This window comes from Actinia tenebrosa, unplaced genomic scaffold, assembly GCF_029948245.1.
Source record: "Actinia tenebrosa isolate PJP-AT-01 unplaced genomic scaffold, QUT_ActTen_1.0 PGA_scaffold1__47_contigs__length_23844297, whole genome shotgun sequence".
Taxonomy (NCBI): domain Eukaryota; kingdom Metazoa; phylum Cnidaria; class Anthozoa; order Actiniaria; family Actiniidae; genus Actinia; species Actinia tenebrosa.
Window position 1 is genome coordinate 12,839,213 of NW_028292578.1, and position 11,699 is coordinate 12,850,911.

An 11,699-nucleotide genomic window follows, 5' to 3' on the forward strand; every position below is an offset into this window, starting at 1 on the left:
CATTTTCAGCCAAAACACATGGACTATAGCCCATGGTTTTGGTCCATTTTAACAATTTTTCAAAAAATATGCATTATTTATGAAGGTTGCAAAATAATTCATTTTTGGCCATACTCAGCCAAAAAGCATGTACTATAGCCCATGACTTTGATCTATTTTGGCCCACTTTCACACCTTTTAGAAAAATATGCATTATTTATAAAAGATGCAAAATAGGTCAATTTTGGCTATTTTTGGGCAAAAAGCATGGACTATAGCCCATGGTTTTGGTCCATTTTCACACCTTTCCAACAAATATGCATTATTTATGAAGGTTGCAAAATAATTCATTTTTGGCCATACTCAGCCAAAACGCATGGACTATAACCCATGGTTTTGATCAATTTTGGCCTATTTTCACACCTTTTAGAAAAATATGCATTATTTTTGAAAGATGCAACATAGGTCATTTTTCGCCATTTTCAGCAAAAAAGCATGGACTATAGCCCATGGTTTTGATCGATTTTGGCACATTTTCACACCTTTTGTAAAAATATGCATTATTTATGAAGGTTGCAAAATAGGTCATTTTTGGCCATTTTCAGCCATAAAGCATGGACTATAGCCCATGGTTTTTATCGATTTTAGCCCATTTTCACACCTTTATGAAAAATATACATTATTCATGAAGGATGCAAAACGGGTCATTTTTGGCCATTTTCAGCCAAAAAGCATGGACTATAGCCAATGTTTTTGATCGATTTTGGCCTATTTTCACACCTTTTAGAAAAATATGTATTATTTATGAAGGATACAAAACAGGTCATTTTTGGCCATTTTCAGCCAAAACACATGGACTATAGCCCATGGTTTTGGTCCATTTTCACAAGTTTTCAAAAAATATGCATTATTTATGAAGGTTGCAAAATAATTCATTTTTGGCCATACTCAGCCAAAAAGCATGGACTATAGCCCATGGCTTTGATCTATTTTGGCCCACTTTCACACCTTTTAGAAAAATATGCATTATTTATAAAAGATGCAAAATAGGTCAATTTTGGCCATTTTTGGGCAAAAAGCATGGACTATGGCCCATGGTTTTGGTACATTTTCACACCTTTTCAAGAAATATGCATTACTTATGAATGTTGCAAAATAATTCATTTTTGGCCATACTCAGCCAAAACGCATGGAGTATAACCCAGGGTTTTGATCGATTTTGGACCATTTTCACACCCTTTTCAAAATATATGCATAATTTATGAAGATTGCAAAATAGGTCATTTTTGGCCATTTTGAGCTAAAAGCATGGACTATAGCCCATGGTTTTTACTGAATTTGGCTCATTTTCACACCTTTTCAAAAGATATGCATGATTTATGAAGATTGCAAAATAGGTCATTTTTGGCCATTTTCAGGCAAAAAGCATGGACTATAGCCCATGGTTTTGATCGATTTTGACCATTTTCACACCTTTTCAAAATATATGCATTATTTATGAAGAATGCAAAATAGGTCATTTTTGGCTATTTTCAGGCAAAAAGCATGGACTATAGCCCATGGTTTTGATTGTTTTTGGATCATTTTGACACCTGTTCAAAATTTTTGCATTATTTATGAAGAATGCAAAATAGGTCATTTTTGGCCATTTTCAGGCAAAAAGCATGGACTATAGCCCATGGTTTTGTTCGATTTTGGTTCATTTTCACACCTGTTCAAAATATATGCATAATTTATGAAGAATGCAAAATAGTTCATTTTTGGCTATTTTCAGGCAAAAAGCATGGACTATAGCCCATGGTTTTGATCGATTTTGGACCACTTTCACACCTTTTCAAAATATATGCATTATTTATGAAGAATGCAAAATAGGTTATTTTTGGCCATTTTCAGGCAAAAAGCATGGACTATAACCCATGGTTTTGATCGTATTTGGACCATTTTCACACCTTTTCAAAAGATATGCATAATTTATGAAGAATACAAAATAGGTCATTTTTGGCATTTTTTGAGCAAAAAGCATGGACTTTAGCCCATAGTTTTGATCGATTTTGGTTCATTTTCACACCTGTTCAAAATATATGCATAATTTACGAAGAATGCAAAATAGGTTATTTTTGGCCATTTTCAGGCAAAAAGCATGGACTATAACCCATAGTGTTAACGGAAGTCTGTCTGAGCCTTGTACTGTGAGCGGCGGTGTACCACAAGGCAGTAATTTAGGCCCACTTTTATTTCTCCTGTATATTAATGACTTACCAAATTGTTTGGCGCAAGCCATAACAAGAATGTTTGCTGATGATACCAGCATCAGCTTTCATGGTAAAAATGTAGGGGACTTGGAACCAAGCATCAACACTGAACTCACTAATATACATCAGTGGTTGTTAGCAAATAAGCTAAGCTTGAATGTAGCGAAAACGGAATTTATGATTATTGGGTCCCGCCAAAAGTTCACAGCGCAATGCGATTCCACTATTAATATTGCGATTAATGGAACTAGCGTTAAACAAGTTGATCACACCAAATCTTTGGGTGTCACTATTGATAAAAACCTTAATTGGTCAGAACATGTTAACGACATTTCGAAGAAAATCTCATCAAGTATAGGGGCTCTAAAACGTGTTCGCCCATTCATTTCGACCGATAGTGCCATCCAAATCTACGAAGCCTTGATTCTACCCAAACTGGACTATTGTAGTGCAGTTTGGGATGGATTAAGTGATAAACTATGTGTTCAACTACAAAAGCGTCAAAATCGAGCGGCTAGAGTTATCACAAGATCTAACTATGACATAAGATCTAGCCATCTACTTGACCAATTAAACTGGGATACACTTGCAATTCGTCGTAAAAAACAAAAAGCCCTACTAATGTTTAAAACGATGCAGGAACGTACACCAGTTTACTTACAAAACCTTTTCTCCGACTACCATACTAAATACAACCTTCGAAATCATGATAAAAAACTGTCAATACCTAAGCCACACACTGAATATCTAAAACGATCATTCAGTTATAGTGGGGCAAAATTGTGGAATGACCTACCATTAAATATAAAAGAGGTCATGTCAATACGAAAATTTAAAACGGAAATTGATAGTCTATACAGTAAGAAAAGTTGTAACTAAGGGCTCCACGGCAAACATGTAAAACAGTAACTAGCTTTTTATTCGTAAATCTATACTTCTAAATATTTTTAGGCAATCGACTGATGTTTTTACCGTGGTAAAATAAAGAAGCTTCCTTCCTTCCTTCCTTCCTTCCTTCCTTCCCATGGTTTTGATCGTATTTGGACCATTTTCACACCTTTTGAAAAGATATGCATAATTTATGAAGAATACAAAATAGGTCATTTTTGGCCATTTTCAGGCAAAAAGCATGGACTTTAGCCCATAGTTTTGATCGATTTTGGTTCAATTTCACACCTTTTCAAAATATATGCATAATTTATGAAGAATGCAAAATAGGTCATTTTTGGCCATTTTCAGGCAAAAAGCATGGACTATAGCTCATGGTTTTGATCGATTTTGGACCATTTTCACACCTTTTCAAAATATATGCATTATTTATGAAAAATGCAAAATAGGTCATTTTTGGCCATTTTTGAGCTATAAGCATGGACTATAGCCCATGGTTTTGATCGATTTTGGACCATTTTCACACCTTTTCAAAATATATGCATATTTTATGAAGAATGCAAAATAGGTCATTTTTGGCCATTTTAAGGCAAAAAGCATGGACTATAGCACATGGTTTTGATCGATTTTGGATCATTTTCACACCTTTTCAAAATATATGCATTATTTATGAAGGATACAAAATAGGTCATTTTTGGTCATTTTCAGGCAAAATGTATGGACTTTAGCCCATGGTTTTGATCGATTTTGGACCATTTTCACACCTGTTCAAAATATATGCATAATTTATGAAGAATGCAAAATAGGTTATTTTTGGCCATTTTCAGGCAAAAAGCATGGACTATAGCCCATGGTTTTGATCGATTTTGGACCATTTTCACAACTTTTCAAAATTTTTCCATTATTTATGAAGAATGCAAAATAGGTCATTTTTGGCCATTTTCAGGCAAAAAGCATGGACTATAGCCCATGGTTTTGACCGAATTGGGACCATTTTCACACCTTTTCAAAATATATGCATAATTTATGAAGAATGCAAAATAGGTCATTTTTGGCCATTTTTTAGCTAAAAGCATGGACTATAACCCATGGTTTTGACCGAATTTGGCTCATTTTCACACCTTTTGAAAAGATATGCATAATTTATGAAGAATACAAAATAGGTCATGTTTGGCCATTTTTGAGCTAAAAGCATGGACTATAGCCCATGGTTTTGACCGAATTTGACTCATTTTCACACCTTTTGAAAAAACATGCATTATTTATGAAGGATGCAAAATAGGTCATTTTTGGCCATTTTCAGGCAAAAAGCATGCACTATAGCCCATCGTTTTGATCGATTTTGGACCATTTTCACTTCTTTTCAAAATATATGCATTATTTATGAAGAATGGAAAATAGTTCATTTTTGGCCATTTTCAGGCAAAAAGCATGGACTATAGCCCATGGTTTTGATCGATTTTGGATCATTTTCACACCTTTTCAAAATATATGCATTATTTATGAAGAATGGAAAATAGTTCATTTTTGGCCATTTTCAGGCAAAAAGCATGGACTTTAGCCCATGGTTTTGATCGATTTTGGATCATTTTCACACCTTTTCAAAATATATGCATTATTTATGAAGAATGCAAAATAGTTCATTTTTGGCTATTTTCAGGCAAAAAGCATGGACTATAGCCCATGGTTTTGATCGATTTTGGATCATTTTCACACCTTTTCAAAATATATGCATTATTTATGAAGAATGCAAAATAGGTCATTTTTGGCCATTTTCAGGCAAAAAGCATGGACTTTAGCCCATGGTTTTGATCGATTTTGGTTCATTTTCACACCTGTTCAAAATATATGCATAATTTATGAAGAATGCAAAATAGGTTATTTTTGGTTATTTTCAGGCAAAAAGCATGGACTATAGCTCATGGTTTTGATCGATTTTGGACCATTTTCACACCTTTTCAAAATTTTTGCATTATTTATGAAGAATGCAAAATAGGTCATTTTTGGCCATTTTCAGGCAAAAAGCATGGACTTTAGCCCATGGTTTTGATCGATTTTTGACCATTTTCACACCTTTTCAAAATATATGCATTATTTATGAAGAATGGAAAATAGTTCATTTTTGGCTATTTTCAGGCAAAAGCATGGACTATAGCCCATGGTTTTGATCGATTTTAGATCATTTTCACACCTTTTCAAAATATATGCATTATTTATGAAGAATGCAAAATAGGTCATTTTTGGCCATTTTCAGGCAAAAAGCATGGACTTTAGCCCATGGTTTTGATCGATTTTGGTTCATTTTCACACCTGTTCAAAATATATGCATAATTTATGAAGAATGCAAAATAGTTCATTTTTGGCTATTTTCAGGCAAAAAGCATGGACTATAGCCCATCGTTTTGATCAATTTTGGATCATTTTCACACCTTTTTAAAATATATGCATTATTTATGAAGAATGCAAAATAGGTCATTTTTGGCCATTTTCAGGCAAAAAGCATGGACTTTAGCCCATGGTTGTGATCGATTTTGGTTCATTTTCACACCTGTTCAAAATATATGCATAATTTATGAAGAATGCAAAATAGGTTATTTTTGGCAATTTTCAGGCAAAAAGCATGGACTATAGCTCATGGTTTTGATCGATTTTGGACCATTTTCACACCTTTTCAAAATTTTTGCATTATTTATGAAGAATGCAAAATAGGTCATTTTTGGCCATTTTCAGGCAAAAAGCATGGACTTTAGCCCATGGTTTTGATCGATTTTTGACCATTTTCACACCTTTTCAAAATATATGCATTATTTATGAAGAATGGAAAATAGTTCATTTTTGGCTATTTTCAGGCAAAAAGCATGGACTATAGCCCATCGTTTTGATCGATTTTGGATCATTTTCACACCTTTTCAAAATATATGCATTATTTATGAAGAATGCAAAATAGGTCATTTTTGGCCATTTTCAGGCAAAAAGCATGGACTTTAGCCCATGGTTTTGATCGATTTTGGTTCATTTTCACACCTGTTCAAAATATATGCATAATTTATGAAGAATGCAAAATAGGTTATTTTTGGTTATTTTCAGGCAAAAAGCATGGACTATAGCTCATGGTTTTGATCGATTTTGGACCATTTTCACACCTTTTCAAAATTTTTGCATTATTTATGAAGAATGCAAAATAGGTCATTTTTGGCCATTTTCAGGCAAAAAGCATGGACTTTAGCTCATGGTTTTGATCGATTTTTGACCATTTTCACACCTTTTCAAAATATATGCATTATTTATGAAGAATGGAAAATAGTTCATTTTTGGCTATTTTCAGGCAAAAAGCATGGACTATAGCCCATGGTTTTGATCGATTTTAGATCATTTTCACACCTTTTCAAAATATATGCATTATTTATGAAGAATGCAAAATAGGTCATTTTTGGCCATTTTCAGGCAAAAAGCATGGACTTTAGCCCATGGTTTTGATCGATTTTGGTTCATTTTCACACCTGTTCAAAATATATGCATAATTTATGAAGAATGCAAAATAGTTCATTTTTGGCTATTTTCAGGCAAAAAGCATGGACTATAGCCCATCGTTTTGATCAATTTTGGATCATTTTCACACCTTTTTAAAATATATGCATTATTTATGAAGAATGCAAAATAGGTCATTTTTGGCCATTTTCAGGCAAAAAGCATGGACTTTAGCCCATGGTTGTGATCGATTTTGGTTCATTTTCACACCTTTTCAAAATATATGCATTATTTATGAAGAATGCAAAATAGGTTATTTTTGGCCATTTTCAGGCAAAAAGCATGGACTATAGCTCATGGTTTTGATCGATTTTGGACCATTTTCACACCTTTTCAAAATTTTTGCATTATTTATGAAGAATGCAAAATAGGTCATTTTTGGCCATTTTCAGGCAAAAAGCATGGACTTTAGCCCATGGTTTTGATCGATTTTTGACCATTTTCACACCTTTTCAAAATATATGCATTATTTATGAAGAATGGAAAATAGTTCATTTTTGGCTATTTTCAGGCAAAAAGCATGGACTATAGCCCATGGTTTTGATCGATTTTGGATCATTTTCACACCTTTTCAAAATATATGCATTATTTATGAAGAATGCAAAATAGGTCATTTTTGGCCATTTTCAGGCAAAAAGCATGGACTTTAGCCCATGGTTTTGATCGATTTTGGTTCATTTTCACACCTGTTCAAAATATATGCATAATTTATGAAGAATGCAAAATAGTTCATTGTTGGCTATTTTCAGGCAAAAAGCATGGACTATAGCCCATGGTTTTGATCGATTTTGGATCATTTTCACACCTTTTCAAAATATATGCATTATTTATGAAGAATGCAAAATAGGTCATTTTTGGCCATTTTCAGGCAAAAAGCATGGACTTTAGCCCATGGTTTTGATCGATTTTTGACCATTTTCACACCTTTTCAAAATATATGCATTATTTATGAAGAATGGAAAATAGTTCATTTTTGGCTATTTTCAAGCAAAAAGCATGGACTATAGCCCATGGTTTTGATCGATTTTGGATCATTTTCACACCTTTTCAAAATATATGCATTATTTATGAAGAATACAAAACAGGTCATTTTTGGCCATTTTCAGGCAAAAAGCATGGACTTTAGCCCATGGTTTTGATCGATTTTGGTTCATTTTCACACCTGTTCAAAATATATGCATAATTTATGAAGAATGCAAAATAGGTTATTTTTGGCCATTTTCAGGCAAAAAGCATGGACTTTAGCCCATGGTTTTGATCGATTTTTGACCATTTTCACACCTTTTCAAAATATATGATTTATTTATGAAGAATGCAAAATAGGTCATTTTTGGCCATTTTTGAGCTAAAAGCATGGACTATATCCCATGGTTTTGATCGTATTTGGACCATTTTCACACCTTTTCAAAATATATGCATAATTTATGAAGAATACAAAATAGGTCATGTTTGGCCATTTTTGAGCTAAAAGCATGGACTATAGCCCATGGTTTTGACCGAATTTGGCTCATTTTCACACCTTTTGAAAAAGATGCATTATTTATGAAGGATGCAAAATAGGTCATTTTTGGCCATTTTCAGGCAAAAAGCATGGACTATAGCCCATCGTTTTGATCGATTTTGGATCATTTTCACACCTTTTCAAAATATATGCATTATTTATGAAGAATGGAAAATAGTTCATTTTTGGCCATTTTCAGGCAAAAAGCATGGACTTTAGCCCATGGTTTTGATCGATTTTGGACCATTTTCACACCTTTTCAAAATATATGCATTATTTATGAAGAATGGAAAATAGTTCATTTTTGGCTATTTTCAGGCAAAAAGCATGGACTATAGCCCATGGTTTTGATCGATTTTGGATCATTTTCACACATTTTCAAAATATATGCATTATTTATGAAGAATGCAAAATAGGTCATTTTTGGCCATTTTCAGGCAAAAAGCATGGACTATAGCCCATGGTTTTGACCGAATTTGGCTCATTTTCACACCTTTTGAAAAAACATGCATAATTTATGAAGAATGCAAAATAGGTTATTTTTGGCCATTTTCAGGCAAAAAGCATGGACTTTAGCCCATGGTTTTGATCGATTTTTGACCATTTTCACACCTTTTCAAAATATATGATTTATTTATGAAGAATGCAAAATAGGTCATTTTTGGCCATTTTTGAGCTAAAAGCATGGACTATATCCCATGGTTTTGATCGTATTTGGACCATTTTCACACCTTTTGAAAAGATATGCATAATTTATGAAGAATACAAAATAGGTCATGTTTGGCCATTTTTGAGCTAAAAGCATGGACTATAGCCCATGGTTTTGACCGAATTTGGCTCATTTTCACACCTTTTGAAAAAGATGCATTATTTATGAAGGATGCAAAATAGGTCATTTTTGGCCATTTTCAGGCAAAAAGCATGGACTATAGCCCATCGTTTTGATCGATTTTGGATCATTTTCACACCTTTTCAAAATATATGCATTATTTATGAAGAATGGAAAATAGTTCATTTTTGGCCATTTTCAGGCAAAAAGCATGGACTTTAGCCCATGGTTTTGATCGATTTTGGACCATTTTCACACCTTTTCAAAATATATGCATTATTTATGAAGAATGGAAAATAGTTCATTTTTGGCTATTTTCAGGCAAAAAGCATGGACTATAGCCCATGGTTTTGATCGATTTTCGATCATTTTCACACCTTTTCAAAATATATGCATTATTTATGAAGAATGCAAAATAGGTCATTTTTGGCCATTTTCAGGCAAAAAGCATGGACTTTAGCCCATGGTTTTGATCGATTTTGGTTCATTTTCACACCTGTTCAAAATATATGCATAATTTATGAAGAATGCAAAATAGGTTATTTTTGGTTATTTTCAGGCAAAAAGCATGGACTATAGCTCATGGTTTTGATCGATTTTGGACCATTTTCACACCTTTTCAAAATTTTTGCATTATTTATGAAGAATGCAAAATAGGTCATTTTTGGCCATTTTCAGGCAAAAAGCATGGACTTTAGCCCATGGTTTTGATCGATTTTTGACCATTTTCACACCTTTTCAAAATATATGCATTATTTATGAAGAATGGAAAATAGTTCATTTTTGGCTATTTTCAGGCAAAAAGCATGGACTATAGCCCATGGTTTTGATCGATTTTAGATCATTTTCACACCTTTTCAAAATATATGCATTATTTATGAAGAATGCAAAATAGGTCATTTTTGGCCATTTTCAGGCAAAAAGCATGGACTTTAGCCCATGGTTTTGATCGATTTTGGTTCATTTTCACACCTGTTCAAAATATATGCATAATTTATGAAGAATGCAAAATAGTTCATTTTTGGCTATTTTCAGGCAAAAAGCATGGACTATAGCCCATCGTTTTGATCTATTTTGGATCATTTTCACACCTTTTTAAAATATATGCATTATTTATGAAGAATGCAAAATAGGTCATTTTTGGCCATTTTCAGGCAAAAAGCATGGACTTTAGCCCATGGTTGTGATCGATTTTGGTTCATTTTCACACCTGTTCAAAATATATGCATAATTTATGAAGAATGCAAAATAGGTTATTTTTGGCCATTTTCAGGCAAAAAGCATGGACTATAGCCCATGGTTTTGATCGATTTTGGATCATTTTCACACCTTTTCAAAATTTTTGCATTATTTATGAAGAATGGAAAATAGGTCATTTTTGGCCATTTTCAGGCAAAAAGCATGGACTTTAGCCCATGGTTTTGATCGATTTTGGATCATTTTCACACCTTTTCAAAATATATGCATTATTTATGAAGAATGGAAAATAGTTCATTTTTGGCTATTTTCAGGCAAAAAGCATGGACTATAGCCCATGGTTTTGATCGATTTTGGATCATTTTCACACCTTTTCAAAATATATGCATTATTTATGAAGAATGCAAAATAGGTCATTTTTGGCCATTTTCAGGCAAAAAGCATGGACTTTAGCCCATGGTTTTGATCGATTTTGGCTCATTTTCACACCTGTTCAAAATATATGCATAATTTATGAAGAATGCAAAATAGTTCATTGTTGGCTATTTTCAGGCAAAAAGCATGGACTATAGCCCATGGTTTTGATCGATTTTGGATCATTTTCACACCTTTTCAAAATATATGCATTATTTATGAAGAATGCAAAATAGGTCATTTTTGGCCATTTTCAGGCAAAAAGCATGGACTTTAGCCCATGGTTGTGATCGATTTTTGACCATTTTCACACCTTTTCAAAATATATGCATTATTTATGAAGAATGGAAAATAGTTCATTTTTGGCTATTTTCAAGCAAAAAGCATGGACTATAGCCCATGGTTTTGATCGATTTTGGATCATTTTCACACCTTTTCAAAATATATGCATTATTTATGAAGAATACAAAACAGGTCATTTTTGGCCATTTTCAGGCAAAAAGCATGGACTTTAGCCCATGGTTTTGATCGATTTTGGTTCATTTTCACACCTGTTCAAAATATATGCATAATTTATGAAGAATGCAAAATAGGTTATTTTTGGCCATTTTCAGGCAAAAAGCATGGACTTTAGCCCATGGTTTTGATCGATTTTTGACCATTTTCACACCTTTTCAAAATATATGATTTATTTATGAAGAATGCAAAATAGGTCATTTTTGGCCATTTTTGAGCTAAAAGCATGGACTATAGCCCATGGTTTTGATCGATTTTTGACCATTTTCACACCTTTTCAAAATATATGCATTATTTATGAAGAATGGAAAATAGTTCATTTTTGGCTATTTTCAAGCAAAAAGCATGGACTATAGCCCATGGTTTTGATCGATTTTGGATCATTTTCACACCTTTTCAAAATATATGCATTATTTATGAAGAATACAAAACAGGTCATTTTTGGCCATTTTCAGGCAAAAAGCATGGACTTTAGCCCATGGTTTTGATCGATTTTGGTTCATTTTCACACCTGTTCAAAATATATGCATAATTTATGAAGAATGCAAAATAGGTTATTTTTGGCCATTTTCAGGCAAAAAGCATGGACTTTAGC